Source organism: Phyllobates terribilis, unplaced genomic scaffold, assembly GCF_046119375.1.
Source record: "Phyllobates terribilis strain yellow unplaced genomic scaffold, ASM4611937v1 Scaffold_3__8_contigs__length_932513732, whole genome shotgun sequence".
Classification (NCBI taxonomy): Eukaryota; Metazoa; Chordata; class Amphibia; order Anura; family Dendrobatidae; genus Phyllobates; species Phyllobates terribilis.
The window spans coordinates 6,876,429-6,894,916 of record NW_027362763.1 but is presented as its reverse complement, the minus strand read 5'-3'; the positions used below and the strand labels follow the sequence as shown (position 1 = coordinate 6,894,916).

Below are 18,488 nucleotides of genomic sequence, written 5' to 3'. Positions count from 1 at the left end.
GCTAGACCTAGGAGGCTTTCCTCCATAGGCCAAACAAGCCTTCGATAGCTCAGCTGGTAGAGCGGAGGACTGTAGTTGTAAATTAGCAATCCTTAGGTCGCTGGTTCAATTCCGGCTCGAAGGACATTTTCTTCGTCCTATCTTATGTTTTGTACCTACTGGCAAACACACCACTGCTATGCTCCTTCTGTACGACTATAAAAAAAATCTAGTCCAGGAAACTTTCCTCCGTTGCACCTTGGGTTTTCAAAACGTAGGTGGCAGCAACATAGCCTTTACTTGCGGGACCTGCTGTGGGCCAAAGAGGAACGTTCTTCAACCGTAGCATGATACCCAAGCAAAAGACACCAACGTCCCTGGGTGGGCTTGAACCACCAACCTTTCGGTTAACAGCCGAACGCGCTAACCGATTGCGCCACAGAGACACAAGCCTCTACTTGATTTTCTGACAGCCTCAGCCAGGTCAAACACAATTTACGCAGATGATTTGCAAGAATAACATGATAAAAGAAAGCTATAGAAACAAAGAAACAATTGCAGAACCCTAGGAATACTCTAATAGCCCACAAATAAGCTCTTACTGATGAATTCCATCGCATGGACCTGAAGTCAGACAGTAATTAGGTTCTCCTCTTATCACCTGTAACCAGCAGCAGAGTGGCGCAGCGGAAGCGTGCTGGGCCCATAACCCAGAGGTCGATGGATCGAAACCATCCTCTGCTAAGTTATTGCTTTTTTTTATAGAATTCACCTTTACATTTTGCCAAAATGCTTCAGTCAAAGCAAGCGCGTTTCGGCTAAAAGAATAAAAATGAGCTCAAAAAATAAAAATGAGCTCAAAAATTAAACCAAACTAAAAAAGTCTAAAGCTTCTGCATGGGATTGTGCTACATTACAACTTCCTTCTACAAACTATTTAGGTTTATTTCACTCCCTTCAATTTGGTTTTCCATATACGTAGAAAAGGTTTGCTAGAAAGTTGCTTGCCCACATTTGTAAGCCAACATTCACCTTATGAATTCCACTTATGGTCTTCAACTTTGGCAAAAAGTAATCCGCACTTAAAAAAAAAAAAAAAAAAAAAAAAAAAACGAAAGAGGATGCAATGGCACGTGTCACAGCATATGAAAATTGTTATGTGTTGTGGCAAGAAACTAAAAACGAGGTCATCAGGCATGGGGGATTAGCTCAAGTGGTAGAGCGCTCGCTTAGCATGCGAGAGGTAGCGGGATCGATGCCCGCATTCTCCAAATTTATCATTTATTGTTTTTTTCAGTTGGTAGAGCGATGATTCTTTTGCAAACTGCTCATGGCTCCCACAGCTAGACCTAGGAGGCTTTCCTCCATAGGCCAAACAAGCCTTCGATAGCTCAGCTGGTAGAGCGGAGGACTGTAGTTGTAAATTAGCAATCCTTAGGTCGCTGGTTCAATTCCGGCTCGAAGGACATTTTCTTCGTCCTATCTTATGTTTTGTACCTACTGGCAAACACACCACTGCTATGCTCCTTCTGTACGACTATAAAAAAAATCTAGTCCAGGAAACTTTCCTCCGTTGCACCTTGGGTTTTCAAAACGTAGGTGGCAGCAACATAGCCTTTACTTGCGGGACCTGCTGTGGGCCAAAGAGGAACGTTCTTCAACCGTAGCATGATACCCAAGCAAAAGACAACAACGTCCCTGGGTGGGCTTGAACCACCAACCTTTCGGTTAACAGCCGAACGCGCTAACCGATTGCGCCACAGAGACACAAGCCTCTACTTGATTTTCTGACAGCCTCAGCCAGGTCAAACACAATTTACGCAGATGATTTGCAAGAATAACATGATAAAAGAAAGCTATAGAAACAAAGAAACAATTGCAGAACCCTAGGAATACTCTAATAGCCCACAAATAAGCTCTTACTGATGAATTCCATCGCATGGACCTGAAGTCAGACAGTAATTAGGTTCTCCTCTTATCACCTGTAACCAGCAGCAGAGTGGCGCAGCGGAAGCGTGCTGGGCCCATAACCCAGAGGTCGATGGATCGAAACCATCCTCTGCTAAGTTATTGCTTTTTTTTATAGAATTCACCTTTACATTTTGCCAAAATGCTTCAGTCAAAGCAAGCGCGTTTCGGCTAAAAGAATAAAAATGAGCTCAAAAAATAAAAATGAGCTCAAAAATTAAACCAAACTAAAAAAGTCTAAAGCTTCTGCATGGGATTGTGCTACATTACAACTTCCTTCTACAAACTATTTAGGTTTATTTCACTCCCTTCAATTTGGTTTTCCATATACGTAGAAAAGGTTTGCTAGAAAGTTGCTTGCCCATATTTGTAAGCCAACATTCACCTTATGAATTCCACTTATTGTCTTCAACTTTGGCAAAAAGTAATCCGCACTTAAAAAAAAAAAAAAAAAAAAAAAAAAAAACGAAAGAGGATGCAATGGCACGTGTCACAGCATATGAAAATTGTTATGTGTTGTGGCAAGAAACTAAAAACGAGGTCATCAGGCATGGGGGATTAGCTCAAGTGGTAGAGCGCTCGCTTAGCATGCGAGAGGTAGCGGGATCGATGCCCGCATTCTCCAAATTTATCATTTATTGTTTTTTTCAGTTGGTAGAGCGATGATTCTTTTGCAAACTGCTCATGGCTCCCACAGCTAGACCTAGGAGGCTTTCCTCCATAGGCCAAACAAGCCTTCGATAGCTCAGCTGGTAGAGCGGAGGACTGTAGTTGTAAATTAGCAATCCTTAGGTCGCTGGTTCAATTCCGGCTCGAAGGACATTTTCTTCGTCCTATCTTATGTTTTGTACCTACTGGCAAACACACCACTGCTATGCTCCTTCTGTACGACTATAAAAAAAATCTAGTCCAGGAAACTTTCCTCCGTTGCACCTTGGGTTTTCAAAACGTAGGTGGCAGCAACATAGCCTTTACTTGCGGGACCTGCTGTGGGCCAAAGAGGAACGTTCTTCAACCGTAGCATGATACCCAAGCAAAAGACAACAACGTCCCTGGGTGGGCTTGAACCACCAACCTTTCGGTTAACAGCCGAACGCGCTAACCGATTGCGCCACAGAGACACAAGCCTCTACTTGATTTTCTGACAGCCTCAGCCAGGTCAAACACAATTTACGCAGATGATTTGCAAGAATAACATGATAAAAGAAAGCTATAGAAACAAAGAAACAATTGCAGAACCCTAGGAATACTCTAATAGCCCACAAATAAGCTCTTACTGATGAATTCCATCGCATGGACCTGAAGTCAGACAGTAATTAGGTTCTCCTCTTATCACCTGTAACCAGCAGCAGAGTGGCGCAGCGGAAGCGTGCTGGGCCCATAACCCAGAGGTCGATGGATCGAAACCATCCTCTGCTAAGTTATTGCTTTTTTTTATAGAATTCACCTTTACATTTTGCCAAAATGCTTCAGTCAAAGCAAGCGCGTTTCGGCTAAAAGAATAAAAATGAGCTCAAAAAATAAAAATGAGCTCAAAAATTAAACCAAACTAAAAAAGTCTAAAGCTTCTGCATGGGATTGTGCTACATTACAACTTCCTTCTACAAACTATTTAGGTTTATTTCACTCCCTTCAATTTGGTTTTCCATATACGTAGAAAAGGTTTGCTAGAAAGTTGCTTGCCCATATTTGTAAGCCAACATTCACCTTATGAATTCCACTTATTGTCTTCAACTTTGGCAAAAAGTAATCCGCACTTAAAAAAAAAAAAAAAAAAAAAAAAAAAAACGAAAGAGGATGCAATGGCACGTGTCACAGCATATGAAAATTGTTATGTGTTGTGGCAAGAAACTAAAAACGAGGTCATCAAGCATGGGGGATTAGCTCAAGTGGTAGAGCGCTCGCTTAGCATGCGAGAGGTAGCGGGATCGATGCCCGCATTCTCCAAATTTATCATTTATTGTTTTTTTCAGTTGGTAGAGCGATGATTCTTTTGCAAACTGCTCATGGCTCCCACAGCTAGACCTAGGAGGCTTTCCTCCATAGGCCAAACAAGCCTTCGATAGCTCAGCTGGTAGAGCGGAGGACTGTAGTTGTAAATTAGCAATCCTTAGGTTGCTGGTTCAATTCCGGCTCGAAGGACATTTTCTTCGTCCTATCTTATGTTTTGTACCTACTGGCAAACACACCAGTGCTATGCTCCTTCTGTACGACTATAAAAAAAATCTAGTCCAGGAAACTTTCCTCCGTTGCACCTTGGGTTTTCAAAACGTAGGTGGCAGCAACATAGCCTTTACTTGCGGGACCTGCTGTGGGCCAAAGAGGAACGTTCTTCAACCGTAGCATGATACCCAAGCAAAAGACACCAACATCCCTGGGTGGGCTTGAACCACCAACCTTTCGGTTAACAGCCGAACGCGCTAACCGATTGCGCCACAGAGACACAAGCCTCTACTTGATTTTCTGACAGCCTCAGCCAGGTCAAACACAATTTACGCAGATGATTTGCAAGAATAACATGATAAAAGAAAGCTATAGAAACAAAGAAACAATTGCAGAACCCTAGGAATACTCTAATAGCCCACAAATAAGCTCTTACTGATGAATTCCATCGCATGGACCTGAAGTCAGACAGTAATTAGGTTCTCCTCTTATCACCTGTAACCAGCAGCAGAGTGGCGCAGCGGAAGCGTGCTGGGCCCATAACCCAGAGGTCGATGGATCGAAACCATCCTCTGCTAAGTTATTGCTTTTTTTTATAGAATTCACCTTTACATTTTGCCAAAATGCTTCAGTCAAAGCAAGCGCGTTTCGGCTAAAAGAATAAAAATGAGCTCAAAAAATAAAAATGAGCTCAAAAATTAAACCAAACTAAAAAAGTCTAAAGCTTCTGCATGGGATTGTGCTACATTACAACTTCCTTCTACAAACTATTTAGGTTTATTTCACTCCCTTCAATTTGGTTTTCCATATACGTAGAAAAGGTTTGCTAGAAAGTTGCTTGCCCATATTTGTAAGCCAACATTCACCTTATGAATTCCACTTATTGTCTTCAACTTTGGCAAAAAGTAATCCGCACTTAAAAAAAAAAAAAAAAAAAAAAAAAAAACGAAAGAGGATGCAATGGCACGTGTCACAGCATATGAAAATTGTTATGTGTTGTGGCAAGAAACTAAAAACGAGGTCATCAAGCATGGGGGATTAGCTCAAGTGGTAGAGCGCTCGCTTAGCATGCGAGAGGTAGCGGGATCGATGCCCGCATTCTCCAAATTTATCATTTATTGTTTTTTTCAGTTGGTAGAGCGATGATTCTTTTGCAAACTGCTCATGGCTCCCACAGCTAGACCTAGGAGGCTTTCCTCCATAGGCCAAACAAGCCTTCGATAGCTCAGCTGGTAGAGCGGAGGACTGTAGTTGTAAATTAGCAATCCTTAGGTTGCTGGTTCAATTCCGGCTCGAAGGACATTTTCTTCGTCCTATCTTATGTTTTGTACCTACTGGCAAACACACCAGTGCTATGCTCCTTCTGTACGACTATAAAAAAAATCTAGTCCAGGAAACTTTCCTCCGTTGCACCTTGGGTTTTCAAAACGTAGGTGGCAGCAACATAGCCTTTACTTGCGGGACCTGCTGTGGGCCAAAGAGGAACGTTCTTCAACCGTAGCATGATACCCAAGCAAAAGACACCAACATCCCTGGGTGGGCTTGAACCACCAACCTTTCGGTTAACAGCCGAACGCGCTAACCGATTGCGCCACAGAGACACAAGCCTCTACTTGATTTTCTGACAGCCTCAGCCAGGTCAAACACAATTTACGCAGATGATTTGCAAGAATAACATGATAAAAGAAAGCTATAGAAACAAAGAAACAATTGCAGAACCCTAGGAATACTCTAATAGCCCACAAATAAGCTCTTACTGATGAATTCCATCGCATGGACCTGAAGTCAGACAGTAATTAGGTTCTCCTCTTATCACCTGTAACCAGCAGCAGAGTGGCGCAGCGGAAGCGTGCTGGGCCCATAACCCAGAGGTCGATGGATCGAAACCATCCTCTGCTAAGTTATTGCTTTTTTTTATAGAATTCACCTTTACATTTTGCCAAAATGCTTCAGTCAAAGCAAGCGCGTTTCGGCTAAAAGAATAAAAATGAGCTCAAAAAATAAAAATGAGCTCAAAAATTAAACCAAACTAAAAAAGTCTAAAGCTTCTGCATGGGATTGTGCTACATTACAACTTCCTTCTACAAACTATTTAGGTTTATTTCACTCCCTTCAATTTGGTTTTCCATATACGTAGAAAAGGTTTGCTAGAAAGTTGCTTGCCCATATTTGTAAGCCAACATTCACCTTATGAATTCCACTTATGGTCTTCAACTTTGGCAAAAAGTAATCCGCACTTAAAAAAAAAAAAAAAAAAAAAAAAAAAAACGAAAGAGGATGCAATGGCACGTGTCACAGCATATGAAAATTGTTATGTGTTGTGGCAAGAAACTAAAAACGAGGTCATCAAGCATGGGGGATTAGCTCAAGTGGTAGAGCGCTCGCTTAGCATGCGAGAGGTAGCGGGATCGATGCCCGCATTCTCCAAATTTATCATTTATTGTTTTTTTCAGTTGGTAGAGCGATGATTCTTTTGCAAACTGCTCATGGCTCCCACAGCTAGACCTAGGAGGCTTTCCTCCATAGGCCAAACAAGCCTTCGATAGCTCAGCTGGTAGAGTGGAGGACTGTAGTTGTAAATTAGCAATCCTTAGGTTGCTGGTTCAATTCCGGCTCGAAGGACATTTTCTTCGTCCTATCTTATGTTTTGTACCTACTGGCAAACACACCACTGCTATGCTCCTTCTGTACGACTATAAAAAAAATCTAGTCCAGGAAACTTTCCTCCGTTGCACCTTGGGTTTTCAAAACGTAGGTGGCAGCAACATAGCCTTTACTTGCGGGACCTGCTGTGGGCCAAAGAGGAACGTTCTTCAACCGTAGCATGATACCCAAGCAAAAGACACCAACATCCCTGGGTGGGCTTGAACCACCAACCTTTCGGTTAACAGCCGAACGCGCTAACCGATTGCGCCACAGAGACACAAGCCTCTACTTGATTTTCTGACAGCCTCAGCCAGGTCAAACACAATTTACGCAGATGATTTGCAAGAATAACATGATAAAAGAAAGCTATAGAAACAAAGAAACAATTGCAGAACCCTAGGAATACTCTAATAGCCCACAAATAAGCTCTTACTGATGAATTGCATCGCATGGACCTGAAGTCAGACAGTAATTAGGTTCTCCTCTTATCACCTGTAACCAGCAGCAGAGTGGCGCAGCGGAAGCGTGCTGGGCCCATAACCCAGAGGTCGATGGATCGAAACCATCCTCTGCTAAGTTATTGCTTTTTTTTATAGAATTCACCTTTACATTTTGCCAAAATGCTTCAGTCAAAGCAAGCGCGTTTCGGCTAAAAGAATAAAAATGAGCTCAAAAAATAAAAATGAGCTCAAAAATTAAACCAAACTAAAAAAGTCTAAAGCTTCTGCATGGGATTGTGCTACATTACAACTTCCTTCTACAAACTATTTAGGTTTATTTCACTCCCTTCAATTTGGTTTTCCATATACGTAGAAAAGGTTTGCTAGAAAGTTCCTTGCCCATATTTGTAAGCCAACATTCACCTTATGAATTCCACTTATGGTCTTCAACTTTGGCAAAAAGTAATCCGCACTTAAAAAAAAAAAAAAAAAAAAAAAAAAAACGAAAGAGGATGCAATGGCACGTGTCACAGCATATGAAAATTGTTATGTGTTGTGGCAAGAAACTAAAAACGAGGTCATCAGGCATGGGGGATTAGCTCAAGTGGTAGAGCGCTCGCTTAGCATGCGAGAGGTAGCGGGATCGATGCCCGCATTCTCCAAATTTATCATTTATTGTTTTTTTCAGTTGGTAGAGCGATGATTCTTTTGCAAACTGCTCATGGCTCCCACAGCTAGACCTAGGAGGCTTTCCTCCATAGGCCAAACAAGCCTTCGATAGCTCAGCTGGTAGAGCGGAGGACTGTAGTTGTAAATTAGCAATCCTTAGGTCGCTGGTTCAATTCCGGCTCGAAGGACATTTTCTTCGTCCTATCTTATGTTTTGTACCTACTGGCAAACACACCAGTGCTATGCTCCTTCTGTACGACTATAAAAAAAATCTAGTCCAGGAAACTTTCCTCCGTTGCACCTTGGGTTTTCAAAACGTAGGTGGCAGCAACATAGCCTTTACTTGCGGGACCTGCTGTGGGCCAAAGAGGAACGTTCTTCAACCGTAGCATGATACCCAAGCAAAAGACAACAACGTCCCTGGGTGGGCTTGAACCACCAACCTTTCGGTTAACAGCCGAACGCGCTAACCGATTGCGCCACAGAGACACAAGCCTCTACTTGATTTTCTGACAGCCTCAGCCAGGTCAAACACAATTTACGCAGATGATTTGCAAGAATAACATGATAAAAGAAAGCTATAGAAACAAAGAAACAATTGCAGAACCCTAGGAATACTCTAATAGCCCACAAATAAGCTCTTACTGATGAATTCCATCGCATGGACCTGAAGTCAGACAGTAATTAGGTTCTCCTCTTATCACCTGTAACCAGCAGCAGAGTGGCGCAGCGGAAGCGTGCTGGGCCCATAACCCACAGGTCGATGGATCGAAACCATCCTCTGCTAAGTTATTGCTTTTTTTTATAGAATTCACCTTTACATTTTGCCAAAATGCTTCAGTCAAAGCAAGCGCGTTTCGGCTAAAAGAATAAAAATGAGCTCAAAAAATAAAAATGAGCTCAAAAATTAAACCAAACTAAAAAAGTCTAAAGCTTCTGCATGGGATTGTGCTACATTACAACTTCCTTCTACAAACTATTTAGGTTTATTTCACTCCCTTCAATTTGGTTTTCCATATACGTAGAAAAGGTTTGCTAGAAAGTTGCTTGCCCATATTTGTAAGCCAACATTCACCTTATGAATTCCACTTATGGTCTTCAACTTTGGCAAAAAGTAATCCGCACTTAAAAAAAAACAAAAAAAAAAAAAAAAAAACGAAAGAGGATGCAATGGCACGTGTCACAGCATATGAAAATTGTTATGTGTTGTGGCAAGAAACTAAAAACGAGGTCATCAAGCATGGGGGATTAGCTCAAGTGGTAGAGCGCTCGCTTAGCATGCGAGAGGTAGCGGGATCGATGCCCGCATTCTCCAAATTTATCATTTATTGTTTTTTTCAGTTGGTAGAGCGATGATTCTTTTGCAAACTGCTCATGGCTCCCACAGCTAGACCTAGGAGGCTTTCCTCCATAGGCCAAACAAGCCTTCGATAGCTCAGCTGGTAGAGCGGAGGACTGTAGTTGTAAATTAGCAATCCTTAGGTTGCTGGTTCAATTCCGGCTCGAAGGACATTTTCTTCGTCCTATCTTATGTTTTGTACCTACTGGCAAACACACCACTGCTATGCTCCTTCTGTACGACTATAAAAAAAATCTAGTCCAGGAAACTTTCCTCCGTTGCACCTTGGGTTTTCAAAACGTAGGTGGCAGCAACATAGCCTTTACTTGCGGGACCTGCTGTGGGCCAAAGAGGAACGTTCTTCAACCGTAGCATGATACCCAAGCAAAAGACAACAACATCCCTGGGTGGGCTTGAACCACCAACCTTTCGGTTAACAGCCGAACGCGCTAACCGATTGCGCCACAGAGACACAAGCCTCTACTTGATTTTCTGACAGCCTCAGCCAGGTCAAACACAATTTACGCAGATGATTTGCAAGAATAACATGATAAAAGAAAGCTATAGAAACAAAGAAACAATTGCAGAACCCTAGGAATACTCTAATAGCCCACAAATAAGCTCTTACTGATGAATTCCATCGCATGGACCTGAAGTCAGACAGTAATTAGGTTCTCCTCTTATCACCTGCAACCAGCAGCAGAGTGGCGCAGCGGAAGCGTGCTGGGCCCATAACCCAGAGGTCGATGGATCGAAACCATCCTCTGCTAAGTTATTGCTTTTTTTTATAGAATTCACCTTTACATTTTGCCAAAATGCTTCAGTCAAAGCAAGCGCGTTTCGGCTAAAAGAATAAAAATGAGCTCAAAAAATAAAAATGAGCTCAAAAATTAAACCAAACTAAAAAAGTCTAAAGCTTCTGCATGGGATTGTGCTACATTACAACTTCCTTCTACAAACTATTTAGGTTTATTTCACTCCCTTCAATTTGGTTTTCCATATACGTAGAAAAGGTTTGCTAGAAAGTTGCTTGCCCATATTTGTAAGCCAACATTCACCTTATGAATTCCACTTATGGTCTTCAACTTTGGCAAAAAGTAATCCGCACTTAAAAAAAAACAAAAAAAAAAAAAAAAAAACGAAAGAGGATGCAATGGCACGTGTCACAGCATATGAAAATTGTTATGTGTTGTGGCAAGAAACTAAAAACGAGGTCATCAAGCATGGGGGATTAGCTCAAGTGGTAGAGCGCTCGCTTAGCATGCGAGAGGTAGCGGGATCGATGCCCGCATTCTCCAAATTTATCATTTATTGTTTTTTTCAGTTGGTAGAGCGATGATTCTTTTGCAAACTGCTCATGGCTCCCACAGCTAGACCTAGGAGGCTTTCCTCCATAGGCCAAACAAGCCTTCGATAGCTCAGCTGGTAGAGCGGAGGACTGTAGTTGTAAATTAGCAATCCTTAGGTCGCTGGTTCAATTCCGGCTCGAAGGACATTTTCTTCGTCCTATCTTATGTTTTGTACCTACTGGCAAACACACCAGTGCTATGCTCCTTCTGTACGACTATAAAAAAAATCTAGTCCAGGAAACTTTCCTCCGTTGCACCTTGGGTTTTCAAAACGTAGGTGGCAGCAACATAGCCTTTACTTGCGGGACCTGCTGTGGGCCAAAGAGGAACGTTCTTCAACCGTAGCATGATACCCAAGCAAAAGACAACAACGTCCCTGGGTGGGCTTGAACCACCAACCTTTCGGTTAACAGCCGAACGCGCTAACCGATTGCGCCACAGAGACACAAGCCTCTACTTGATTTTCTGACAGCCTCAGCCAGGTCAAACACAATTTACGCAGATGATTTGCAAGAATAACATGATAAAAGAAAGCTATAGAAACAAAGAAACAATTGCAGAACCCTAGGAATACTCTAATAGCCCACAAATAAGCTCTTACTGATGAATTCCATCGCATGGACCTGAAGTCAGACAGTAATTAGGTTCTCCTCTTATCACCTGTAACCAGCAGCAGAGTGGCGCAGCGGAAGCGTGCTGGGCCCATAACCCAGAGGTCGATGGATCGAAACCATCCTCTGCTAAGTTATTGCTTTTTTTTATAGAATTCACCTTTACATTTTGCCAAAATGCTTCAGTCAAAGCAAGCGCGTTTCGGCTAAAAGAATAAAAATGAGCTCAAAAAATAAAAATGAGCTCAAAAATTAAACCAAACTAAAAAAGTCTAAAGCTTCTGCATGGGATTGTGCTACATTACAACTTCCTTCTACAAACTATTTAGGTTTATTTCACTCCCTTCAATTTGGTTTTCCATATACGTAGAAAAGGTTTGCTAGAAAGTTGCTTGCCCATATTTGTAAGCCAACATTCACCTTATGAATTCCACTTATGGTCTTCAACTTTGGCAAAAAGTAATCCGCACTTAAAAAAAAACAAAAAAAAAAAAAAAAAAACGAAAGAGGATGCAATGGCACGTGTCACAGCATATGAAAATTGTTATGTGTTGTGGCAAGAAACTAAAAACGAGGTCATCAAGCATGGGGGATTAGCTCAAGTGGTAGAGCGCTCGCTTAGCATGCGAGAGGTAGCGGGATCGATGCCCGCATTCTCCAAATTTATCATTTATTGTTTTTTTCAGTTGGTAGAGCGATGATTCTTTTGCAAACTGCTCATGGCTCCCACAGCTAGACCTAGGAGGCTTTCCTCCATAGGCCAAACAAGCCTTCGATAGCTCAGCTGGTAGAGCGGAGGACTGTAGTTGTAAATTAGCAATCCTTAGGTTGCTGGTTCAATTCCGGCTCGAAGGACATTTTCTTCGTCCTATCTTATGTTTTGTACCTACTGGCAAACACACCACTGCTATGCTCCTTCTGTACGACTATAAAAAAAATCTAGTCCAGGAAACTTTCCTCCGTTGCACCTTGGGTTTTCAAAACGTAGGTGGCAGCAACATAGCCTTTACTTGCGGGACCTGCTGTGGGCCAAAGAGGAACGTTCTTCAACCGTAGCATGATACCCAAGCAAAAGACACCAACGTCCCTGGGTGGGCTTGAACCACCAACCTTTCGGTTAACAGCCGAACGCGCTAACCGATTGCGCCACAGAGACACAAGCCTCTACTTGATTTTCTGACAGCCTCAGCCAGGTCAAACACAATTTACGCAGATGATTTGCAAGAATAACATGATAAAAGAAAGCTATAGAAACAAAGAAACAATTGCAGAACCCTAGGAATACTCTAATAGCCCACAAATAAGCTCTTACTGATGAATTCCATCGCATGGACCTGAAGTCAGACAGTAATTAGGTTCTCCTCTTATCACCTGTAACCAGCAGCAGAGTGGCGCAGCGGAAGCGTGCTGGGCCCATAACCCAGAGGTCGATGGATCGAAACCATCCTCTGCTAAGTTATTGCTTTTTTTTATAGAATTCACCTTTACATTTTGCCAAAATGCTTCAGTCAAAGCAAGCGCGTTTCGGCTAAAAGAATAAAAATGAGCTCAAAAAATAAAAATGAGCTCAAAAATTAAACCAAACTAAAAAAGTCTAAAGCTTCTGCATGGGATTGTGCTACATTACAACTTCCTTCTACAAACTATTTAGGTTTATTTCACTCCCTTCAATTTGGTTTTCCATATACGTAGAAAAGGTTTGCTAGAAAGTTGCTTGCCCATATTTGTAAGCCAACATTCACCTTATGAATTCCACTTATGGTCTTCAACTTTGGCAAAAAGTAATCCGCACTTAAAAAAAAAAAAAAAAAAAAAAAAAAAAACGAAAGAGGATGCAATGGCACGTGTCACAGCATATGAAAATTGTTATGTGTTGTGGCAAGAAACTAAAAACGAGGTCATCAAGCATGGGGGATTAGCTCAAGTGGTAGAGCGCTCGCTTAGCATGCGAGAGGTAGCGGGATCGATGCCCGCATTCTCCAAATTTATCATTTATTGTTTTTTTCAGTTGGTAGAGCGATGATTCTTTTGCAAACTGCTCATGGCTCCCACAGCTAGACCTAGGAGGCTTTCCTCCATAGGCCAAACAAGCCTTCGATAGCTCAGCTGGTAGAGCGGAGGACTGTAGTTGTAAATTAGCAATCCTTAGGTTGCTGGTTCAATTCCGGCTCGAAGGACATTTTCTTCGTCCTATCTTATGTTTTGTACCTACTGGCAAACACACCACTGCTATGCTCCTTCTGTACGACTATAAAAAAAATCTAGTCCAGGAAACTTTCCTCCGTTGCACCTTGGGTTTTCAAAACGTAGGTGGCAGCAACATAGCCTTTACTTGCGGGACCTGCTGTGGGCCAAAGAGGAACGTTCTTCAACCGTAGCATGATACCCAAGCAAAAGACAACAACGTCCCTGGGTGGGCTTGAACCACCAACCTTTCGGTTAACAGCCGAACGCGCTAACCGATTGCGCCACAGAGACACAAGCCTCTACTTGATTTTCTGACAGCCTCAGCCAGGTCAAACACAATTTACGCAGATGATTTGCAAGAATAACATGATAAAAGAAAGCTATAGAAACAAAGAAACAATTGCAGAACCCTAGGAATACTCTAATAGCCCACAAATAAGCTCTTACTGATGAATTCCATCGCATGGACCTGAAGTCAGACAGTAATTAGGTTCTCCTCTTATCACCTGTAACCAGCAGCAGAGTGGCGCAGCGGAAGCGTGCTGGGCCCATAACCCAGAGGTCGATGGATCGAAACCATCCTCTGCTAAGTTATTGCTTTTTTTTATAGAATTCACCTTTACATTTTGCCAAAATGCTTCAGTCAAAGCAAGCGCGTTTCGGCTAAAAGAATAAAAATGAGCTCAAAAAATAAAAATGAGCTCAAAAATTAAACCAAACTAAAAAAGTCTAAAGCTTCTGCATGGGATTGTGCTACATTACAACTTCCTTCTACAAACTATTTAGGTTTATTTCACTCCCTTCAATTTGGTTTTCCATATACGTAGAAAAGGTTTGCTAGAAAGTTGCTTGCCCATATTTGTAAGCCAACATTCACCTTATGAATTCCACTTATGGTCTTCAACTTTGGCAAAAAGTAATCCGCACTTAAAAAAAAACAAAAAAAAAAAAAAAAAAACGAAAGAGGATGCAATGGCACGTGTCACAGCATATGAAAATTGTTATGTGTTGTGGCAAGAAACTAAAAACGAGGTCATCAGGCATGGGGGATTAGCTCAAGTGGTAGAGCGCTCGCTTAGCATGCGAGAGGTAGCGGGATCGATGCCCGCATTCTCCAAATTTATCATTTATTGTTTTTTTCAGTTGGTAGAGCGATGATTCTTTTGCAAACTGCTCATGGCTCCCACAGCTAGACCTAGGAGGCTTTCCTCCATAGGCCAAACAAGCCTTCGATAGCTCAGCTGGTAGAGCGGAGGACTGTAGTTGTAAATTAGCAATCCTTAGGTTGCTGGTTCAATTCCGGCTCGAAGGACATTTTCTTCGTCCTATCTTATGTTTTGTACCTACTGGCAAACACACCACTGCTATGCTCCTTCTGTACGACTATAAAAAAAATCTAGTCCAGGAAACTTTCCTCCGTTGCACCTTGGGTTTTCAAAACGTAGGTGGCAGCAACATAGCCTTTACTTGCGGGACCTGCTGTGGGCCAAAGAGGAACGTTCTTCAACCGTAGCATGATACCCAAGCAAAAGACAACAACGTCCCTGGGTGGGCTTGAACCACCAACCTTTCGGTTAACAGCCGAACGCGCTAACCGATTGCGCCACAGAGACACAAGCCTCTACTTGATTTTCTGACAGCCTCAGCCAGGTCAAACACAATTTACGCAGATGATTTGCAAGAATAACATGATAAAAGAAAGCTATAGAAACAAAGAAACAATTGCAGAACCCTAGGAATACTCTAATAGCCCACAAATAAGCTCTTACTGATGAATTCCATCGCATGGACCTGAAGTCAGACAGTAATTAGGTTCTCCTCTTATCACCTGTAACCAGCAGCAGAGTGGCGCAGCGGAAGCGTGCTGGGCCCATAACCCAGAGGTCGATGGATCGAAACCATCCTCTGCTAAGTTATTGCTTTTTTTTATAGAATTCACCTTTACATTTTGCCAAAATGCTTCAGTCAAAGCAAGCGCGTTTCGGCTAAAAGAATAAAAATGAGCTCAAAAAATAAAAATGAGCTCAAAAATTAAACCAAACTAAAAAAGTCTAAAGCTTCTGCATGGGATTGTGCTACATTACAACTTCCTTCTACAAACTATTTAGGTTTATTTCACTCCCTTCAATTTGGTTTTCCATATACGTAGAAAAGGTTTGCTAGAAAGTTGCTTGCCCATATTTGTAAGCCAACATTCACCTTATGAATTCCACTTATGGTCTTCAACTTTGGCAAAAAGTAATCCGCACTTAAAAAAAAACAAAAAAAAAAAAAAAAAAACGAAAGAGGATGCAATGGCACGTGTCACAGCATATGAAAATTGTTATGTGTTGTGGCAAGAAACTAAAAACGAGGTCATCAGGCATGGGGGATTAGCTCAAGTGGTAGAGCGCTCGCTTAGCATGCGAGAGGTAGCGGGATCGATGCCCGCATTCTCCAAATTTATCATTTATTGTTTTTTTCAGTTGGTAGAGCGATGATTCTTTTGCAAACTGCTCATGGCTCCCACAGCTAGACCTAGGAGGCTTTCCTCCATAGGCCAAACAAGCCTTCGATAGCTCAGCTGGTAGAGCGGAGGACTGTAGTTGTAAATTAGCAATCCTTAGGTTGCTGGTTCAATTCTGGCTCGAAGGACATTTTCTTCGTCCTATCTTATGTTTTGTACCTACTGGCAAACACACCACTGCTATGCTCCTTCTGTACGACTATAAAAAAAATCTAGTCCAGGAAACTTTCCTCCGTTGCACCTTGGGTTTTCAAAACGTAGGTGGCAGCAACATAGCCTTTACTTGCGGGACCTGCTGTGGGCCAAAGAGGAACGTTCTTCAACCGTAGCATGATACCCAAGCAAAAGACAACAACGTCCCTGGGTGGGCTTGAACCACCAACCTTTCGGTTAACAGCCGAACGCGCTAACCGATTGCGCCACAGAGACACAAGCCTCTACTTGATTTTCTGACAGCCTCAGCCAGGTCAAACACAATTTACGCAGATGATTTGCAAGAATAACATGATAAAAGAAAGCTATAGAAACAAAGAAACAATTGCAGAACCCTAGGAATACTCTAATAGCCCACAAATAAGCTCTTACTGATGAATTCCATCGCATGGACCTGAAGTCAGACAGTAATTAGGTTCTCCTCTTATCACCTGTAACCAGCAGCAGAGTGGCGCAGCGGAAGCGTGCTGGGCCCATAACCCAGAGGTCGATGGATCGAAACCATCCTCTGCTAAGTTATTGCTTTTTTTTATAGAATTCACCTTTACATTTTGCCAAAATGCTTCAGTCAAAGCAAGCGCGTTTCGGCTAAAAGAATAAAAATGAGCTCAAAAAATAAAAATGAGCTCAAAAATTAAACCAAACTAAAAAAGTCTAAAGCTTCTGCATGGGATTGTGCTACATTACAACTTCCTTCTACAAACTATTTAGGTTTATTTCACTCCCTTCAATTTGGTTTTCCATATACGTAGAAAAGGTTTGCTAGAAAGTTGCTTGCCCATATTTGTAAGCCAACATTCACCTTATGAATTCCACTTATGGTCTTCAACTTTGGCAAAAAGTAATCCGCACTTAAAAAAAAACAAAAAAAAAAAAAAAAAAACGAAAGAGGATGCAATGGCACGTGTCACAGCATATGAAAATTGTTATGTGTTGTGGCAAGAAACTAAAAACGAGGTCATCAGGCATGGGGGATTAGCTCAAGTGGTAGAGCGCTCGCTTAGCATGCGAGAGGTAGCGGGATCGATGCCCGCATTCTCCAAATTTATCATTTATTGTTTTTTTCAGTTGGTAGAGCGATGATTCTTTTGCAAACTGCTCATGGCTCCCACAGCTAGACCTAGGAGGCTTTCCTCCATAGGCCAAACAAGCCTTCGATAGCTCAGCTGGTAGAGCGGAGGACTGTAGTTGTAAATTAGCAATCCTTAGGTTGCTGGTTCAATTCCGGCTCGAAGGACATTTTCTTCGTCCTATCTTATGTTTTGTACCTACTGGCAAACACACCACTGCTATGCTCCTTCTGTACGACTATAAAAAAAATCTAGTCCAGGAAACTTTCCTCCGTTGCACCTTGGGTTTTCAAAACGTAGGTGGCAGCAACATAGCCTTTACTTGCGGGACCTGCTGTGGGCCAAAGAGGAACGTTCTTCAACCGTAGCATGATACCCAAGCAAAAGACAACAACGTCCCTGGGTGGGCTTGAACCACCAACCTTTCGGTTAACAGCCGAACGCGCTAACCGATTGCGCCACAGAGACACAAGCCTCTACTTGATTTTCTGACAGCCTCAGCCAGGTCAAACACAATTTACGCAGATGATTTGCAAGAATAACATGATAAAAGAAAGCTATAGAAACAAAGAAACAATTGCAGAACCCTAGGAATACTCTAATAGCCCACAAATAAGCTCTTACTGATGAATTCCATCGCATGGACCTGAAGTCAGACAGTAATTAGGTTCTCCTCTTATCACCTGTAACCAGCAGCAGAGTGGCGCAGCGGAAGCGTGCTGGGCCCATAACCCAGAGGTCGATGGATCGAAACCATCCTCTGCTAAGTTATTGCTTTTTTTTATAGAATTCACCTTTACATTTTGCCAAAATGCTTCAGTCAAAGCAAGCGCGTTTCGGCTAAAAGAATAAAAATGAGCTCAAAAAATAAAAATGAGCTCAAAAATTAAACCAAACTAAAAAAGTCTAAAGCTTCTGCATGGGATTGTGCTACATTACAACTTCCTTCTACAAACTATTTAGGTTTATTTCACTCCCTTCAATTTGGTTTTCCATATACGTAGAAAAGGTTTGCTAGAAAGTTGCTTGCCCATATTTGTAAGCCAACATTCACCTTATGAATTCCACTTATGGTCTTCAACTTTGGCAAAAAGTAATCCGCACTTAAAAAAAAACAAAAAAAAAAAAAAAAAACGAAAGAGGATGCAATGGCACGTGTCACAGCATATGAAAATTGTTATGTGTTGTGGCAAGAAACTAAAAACGAGGTCATCAGGCATGGGGGATTAGCTCAAGTGGTAGAGCGCTCGCTTAGCATGCGAGAGGTAGCGGGATCGATGCCCGCATTCTCCAAATTTATCATTTATTGTTTTTTTCAGTTGGTAGAGCGATGATTCTTTTGCAAACT

The 18,488-nt window shown here is 42.1% G+C and overlaps 42 non-coding genes across 42 annotated transcripts; 28 read left to right on the top strand and 14 right to left on the bottom strand.

Annotated features, from left to right (window-relative positions):
* Positions 1 to 38: 38 nt before the first annotated feature.
* Positions 39 to 124, top strand: TRNAY-GUA (transfer RNA tyrosine (anticodon GUA)). Its single transcript is given in 2 exon segments — positions 39 to 75; positions 89 to 124. It is a non-coding gene; the product is annotated as a tRNA-Tyr (tRNA).
* A 227-nt stretch (positions 125 to 351) lies between these two features.
* Positions 352 to 425, bottom strand: TRNAN-GUU (transfer RNA asparagine (anticodon GUU)). The gene has a single exon. It is a non-coding gene; the product is annotated as a tRNA-Asn (tRNA).
* Positions 426 to 1,177: 752 nt separating this feature from the next.
* Positions 1,178 to 1,250, top strand: TRNAA-AGC (transfer RNA alanine (anticodon AGC)). Its single transcript has one exon. It is a non-coding gene; the product is annotated as a tRNA-Ala (tRNA).
* Positions 1,251 to 1,359: 109 nt separating this feature from the next.
* Positions 1,360 to 1,445, top strand: TRNAY-GUA (transfer RNA tyrosine (anticodon GUA)). Its single transcript is given in 2 exon segments — positions 1,360 to 1,396; positions 1,410 to 1,445. It is a non-coding gene; the product is annotated as a tRNA-Tyr (tRNA).
* Positions 1,446 to 1,672: 227 nt separating this feature from the next.
* On the bottom strand, positions 1,673 to 1,746 carry TRNAN-GUU (transfer RNA asparagine (anticodon GUU)). Its single transcript has one exon. It is a non-coding gene; the product is annotated as a tRNA-Asn (tRNA).
* A 753-nt stretch (positions 1,747 to 2,499) lies between these two features.
* On the top strand, positions 2,500 to 2,572 carry TRNAA-AGC (transfer RNA alanine (anticodon AGC)). The gene has a single exon. It is a non-coding gene; the product is annotated as a tRNA-Ala (tRNA).
* Positions 2,573 to 2,681: 109 nt separating this feature from the next.
* On the top strand, positions 2,682 to 2,767 carry TRNAY-GUA (transfer RNA tyrosine (anticodon GUA)). Its single transcript is given in 2 exon segments — positions 2,682 to 2,718; positions 2,732 to 2,767. It is a non-coding gene; the product is annotated as a tRNA-Tyr (tRNA).
* A 227-nt stretch (positions 2,768 to 2,994) lies between these two features.
* Positions 2,995 to 3,068, bottom strand: TRNAN-GUU (transfer RNA asparagine (anticodon GUU)). The gene has a single exon. It is a non-coding gene; the product is annotated as a tRNA-Asn (tRNA).
* Positions 3,069 to 3,821: 753 nt separating this feature from the next.
* On the top strand, positions 3,822 to 3,894 carry TRNAA-AGC (transfer RNA alanine (anticodon AGC)). The gene has a single exon. It is a non-coding gene; the product is annotated as a tRNA-Ala (tRNA).
* A 109-nt stretch (positions 3,895 to 4,003) lies between these two features.
* On the top strand, positions 4,004 to 4,089 carry TRNAY-GUA (transfer RNA tyrosine (anticodon GUA)). The gene is given in 2 exon segments: positions 4,004 to 4,040; positions 4,054 to 4,089. It is a non-coding gene; the product is annotated as a tRNA-Tyr (tRNA).
* Positions 4,090 to 4,316: 227 nt separating this feature from the next.
* On the bottom strand, positions 4,317 to 4,390 carry TRNAN-GUU (transfer RNA asparagine (anticodon GUU)). The gene has a single exon. It is a non-coding gene; the product is annotated as a tRNA-Asn (tRNA).
* A 752-nt stretch (positions 4,391 to 5,142) lies between these two features.
* TRNAA-AGC (transfer RNA alanine (anticodon AGC)) lies at positions 5,143 to 5,215 on the top strand. The gene has a single exon. It is a non-coding gene; the product is annotated as a tRNA-Ala (tRNA).
* A 109-nt stretch (positions 5,216 to 5,324) lies between these two features.
* On the top strand, positions 5,325 to 5,410 carry TRNAY-GUA (transfer RNA tyrosine (anticodon GUA)). Its single transcript is given in 2 exon segments — positions 5,325 to 5,361; positions 5,375 to 5,410. It is a non-coding gene; the product is annotated as a tRNA-Tyr (tRNA).
* Positions 5,411 to 5,637: 227 nt separating this feature from the next.
* TRNAN-GUU (transfer RNA asparagine (anticodon GUU)) lies at positions 5,638 to 5,711 on the bottom strand. Its single transcript has one exon. It is a non-coding gene; the product is annotated as a tRNA-Asn (tRNA).
* A 753-nt stretch (positions 5,712 to 6,464) lies between these two features.
* On the top strand, positions 6,465 to 6,537 carry TRNAA-AGC (transfer RNA alanine (anticodon AGC)). Its single transcript has one exon. It is a non-coding gene; the product is annotated as a tRNA-Ala (tRNA).
* A 109-nt stretch (positions 6,538 to 6,646) lies between these two features.
* Positions 6,647 to 6,732, top strand: TRNAY-GUA (transfer RNA tyrosine (anticodon GUA)). Its single transcript is given in 2 exon segments — positions 6,647 to 6,683; positions 6,697 to 6,732. It is a non-coding gene; the product is annotated as a tRNA-Tyr (tRNA).
* Positions 6,733 to 6,959: 227 nt separating this feature from the next.
* Positions 6,960 to 7,033, bottom strand: TRNAN-GUU (transfer RNA asparagine (anticodon GUU)). Its single transcript has one exon. It is a non-coding gene; the product is annotated as a tRNA-Asn (tRNA).
* A 752-nt stretch (positions 7,034 to 7,785) lies between these two features.
* On the top strand, positions 7,786 to 7,858 carry TRNAA-AGC (transfer RNA alanine (anticodon AGC)). Its single transcript has one exon. It is a non-coding gene; the product is annotated as a tRNA-Ala (tRNA).
* Positions 7,859 to 7,967: 109 nt separating this feature from the next.
* TRNAY-GUA (transfer RNA tyrosine (anticodon GUA)) lies at positions 7,968 to 8,053 on the top strand. Its single transcript is given in 2 exon segments — positions 7,968 to 8,004; positions 8,018 to 8,053. It is a non-coding gene; the product is annotated as a tRNA-Tyr (tRNA).
* Positions 8,054 to 8,280: 227 nt separating this feature from the next.
* Positions 8,281 to 8,354, bottom strand: TRNAN-GUU (transfer RNA asparagine (anticodon GUU)). Its single transcript has one exon. It is a non-coding gene; the product is annotated as a tRNA-Asn (tRNA).
* A 753-nt stretch (positions 8,355 to 9,107) lies between these two features.
* On the top strand, positions 9,108 to 9,180 carry TRNAA-AGC (transfer RNA alanine (anticodon AGC)). Its single transcript has one exon. It is a non-coding gene; the product is annotated as a tRNA-Ala (tRNA).
* Positions 9,181 to 9,289: 109 nt separating this feature from the next.
* Positions 9,290 to 9,375, top strand: TRNAY-GUA (transfer RNA tyrosine (anticodon GUA)). The gene is given in 2 exon segments: positions 9,290 to 9,326; positions 9,340 to 9,375. It is a non-coding gene; the product is annotated as a tRNA-Tyr (tRNA).
* Positions 9,376 to 9,602: 227 nt separating this feature from the next.
* TRNAN-GUU (transfer RNA asparagine (anticodon GUU)) lies at positions 9,603 to 9,676 on the bottom strand. The gene has a single exon. It is a non-coding gene; the product is annotated as a tRNA-Asn (tRNA).
* A 753-nt stretch (positions 9,677 to 10,429) lies between these two features.
* On the top strand, positions 10,430 to 10,502 carry TRNAA-AGC (transfer RNA alanine (anticodon AGC)). Its single transcript has one exon. It is a non-coding gene; the product is annotated as a tRNA-Ala (tRNA).
* A 109-nt stretch (positions 10,503 to 10,611) lies between these two features.
* Positions 10,612 to 10,697, top strand: TRNAY-GUA (transfer RNA tyrosine (anticodon GUA)). Its single transcript is given in 2 exon segments — positions 10,612 to 10,648; positions 10,662 to 10,697. It is a non-coding gene; the product is annotated as a tRNA-Tyr (tRNA).
* A 227-nt stretch (positions 10,698 to 10,924) lies between these two features.
* On the bottom strand, positions 10,925 to 10,998 carry TRNAN-GUU (transfer RNA asparagine (anticodon GUU)). Its single transcript has one exon. It is a non-coding gene; the product is annotated as a tRNA-Asn (tRNA).
* Positions 10,999 to 11,751: 753 nt separating this feature from the next.
* TRNAA-AGC (transfer RNA alanine (anticodon AGC)) lies at positions 11,752 to 11,824 on the top strand. Its single transcript has one exon. It is a non-coding gene; the product is annotated as a tRNA-Ala (tRNA).
* Positions 11,825 to 11,933: 109 nt separating this feature from the next.
* TRNAY-GUA (transfer RNA tyrosine (anticodon GUA)) lies at positions 11,934 to 12,019 on the top strand. Its single transcript is given in 2 exon segments — positions 11,934 to 11,970; positions 11,984 to 12,019. It is a non-coding gene; the product is annotated as a tRNA-Tyr (tRNA).
* Positions 12,020 to 12,246: 227 nt separating this feature from the next.
* TRNAN-GUU (transfer RNA asparagine (anticodon GUU)) lies at positions 12,247 to 12,320 on the bottom strand. The gene has a single exon. It is a non-coding gene; the product is annotated as a tRNA-Asn (tRNA).
* A 753-nt stretch (positions 12,321 to 13,073) lies between these two features.
* Positions 13,074 to 13,146, top strand: TRNAA-AGC (transfer RNA alanine (anticodon AGC)). Its single transcript has one exon. It is a non-coding gene; the product is annotated as a tRNA-Ala (tRNA).
* Positions 13,147 to 13,255: 109 nt separating this feature from the next.
* Positions 13,256 to 13,341, top strand: TRNAY-GUA (transfer RNA tyrosine (anticodon GUA)). The gene is given in 2 exon segments: positions 13,256 to 13,292; positions 13,306 to 13,341. It is a non-coding gene; the product is annotated as a tRNA-Tyr (tRNA).
* Positions 13,342 to 13,568: 227 nt separating this feature from the next.
* On the bottom strand, positions 13,569 to 13,642 carry TRNAN-GUU (transfer RNA asparagine (anticodon GUU)). Its single transcript has one exon. It is a non-coding gene; the product is annotated as a tRNA-Asn (tRNA).
* Positions 13,643 to 14,395: 753 nt separating this feature from the next.
* TRNAA-AGC (transfer RNA alanine (anticodon AGC)) lies at positions 14,396 to 14,468 on the top strand. Its single transcript has one exon. It is a non-coding gene; the product is annotated as a tRNA-Ala (tRNA).
* A 109-nt stretch (positions 14,469 to 14,577) lies between these two features.
* TRNAY-GUA (transfer RNA tyrosine (anticodon GUA)) lies at positions 14,578 to 14,663 on the top strand. The gene is given in 2 exon segments: positions 14,578 to 14,614; positions 14,628 to 14,663. It is a non-coding gene; the product is annotated as a tRNA-Tyr (tRNA).
* A 227-nt stretch (positions 14,664 to 14,890) lies between these two features.
* Positions 14,891 to 14,964, bottom strand: TRNAN-GUU (transfer RNA asparagine (anticodon GUU)). The gene has a single exon. It is a non-coding gene; the product is annotated as a tRNA-Asn (tRNA).
* Positions 14,965 to 15,717: 753 nt separating this feature from the next.
* TRNAA-AGC (transfer RNA alanine (anticodon AGC)) lies at positions 15,718 to 15,790 on the top strand. Its single transcript has one exon. It is a non-coding gene; the product is annotated as a tRNA-Ala (tRNA).
* A 109-nt stretch (positions 15,791 to 15,899) lies between these two features.
* TRNAY-GUA (transfer RNA tyrosine (anticodon GUA)) lies at positions 15,900 to 15,985 on the top strand. The gene is given in 2 exon segments: positions 15,900 to 15,936; positions 15,950 to 15,985. It is a non-coding gene; the product is annotated as a tRNA-Tyr (tRNA).
* Positions 15,986 to 16,212: 227 nt separating this feature from the next.
* Positions 16,213 to 16,286, bottom strand: TRNAN-GUU (transfer RNA asparagine (anticodon GUU)). Its single transcript has one exon. It is a non-coding gene; the product is annotated as a tRNA-Asn (tRNA).
* A 753-nt stretch (positions 16,287 to 17,039) lies between these two features.
* On the top strand, positions 17,040 to 17,112 carry TRNAA-AGC (transfer RNA alanine (anticodon AGC)). The gene has a single exon. It is a non-coding gene; the product is annotated as a tRNA-Ala (tRNA).
* A 109-nt stretch (positions 17,113 to 17,221) lies between these two features.
* On the top strand, positions 17,222 to 17,307 carry TRNAY-GUA (transfer RNA tyrosine (anticodon GUA)). The gene is given in 2 exon segments: positions 17,222 to 17,258; positions 17,272 to 17,307. It is a non-coding gene; the product is annotated as a tRNA-Tyr (tRNA).
* Positions 17,308 to 17,534: 227 nt separating this feature from the next.
* On the bottom strand, positions 17,535 to 17,608 carry TRNAN-GUU (transfer RNA asparagine (anticodon GUU)). Its single transcript has one exon. It is a non-coding gene; the product is annotated as a tRNA-Asn (tRNA).
* Positions 17,609 to 18,360: 752 nt separating this feature from the next.
* Positions 18,361 to 18,433, top strand: TRNAA-AGC (transfer RNA alanine (anticodon AGC)). The gene has a single exon. It is a non-coding gene; the product is annotated as a tRNA-Ala (tRNA).
* The last annotated feature ends 55 nt before the right edge of the window (positions 18,434 to 18,488 follow it).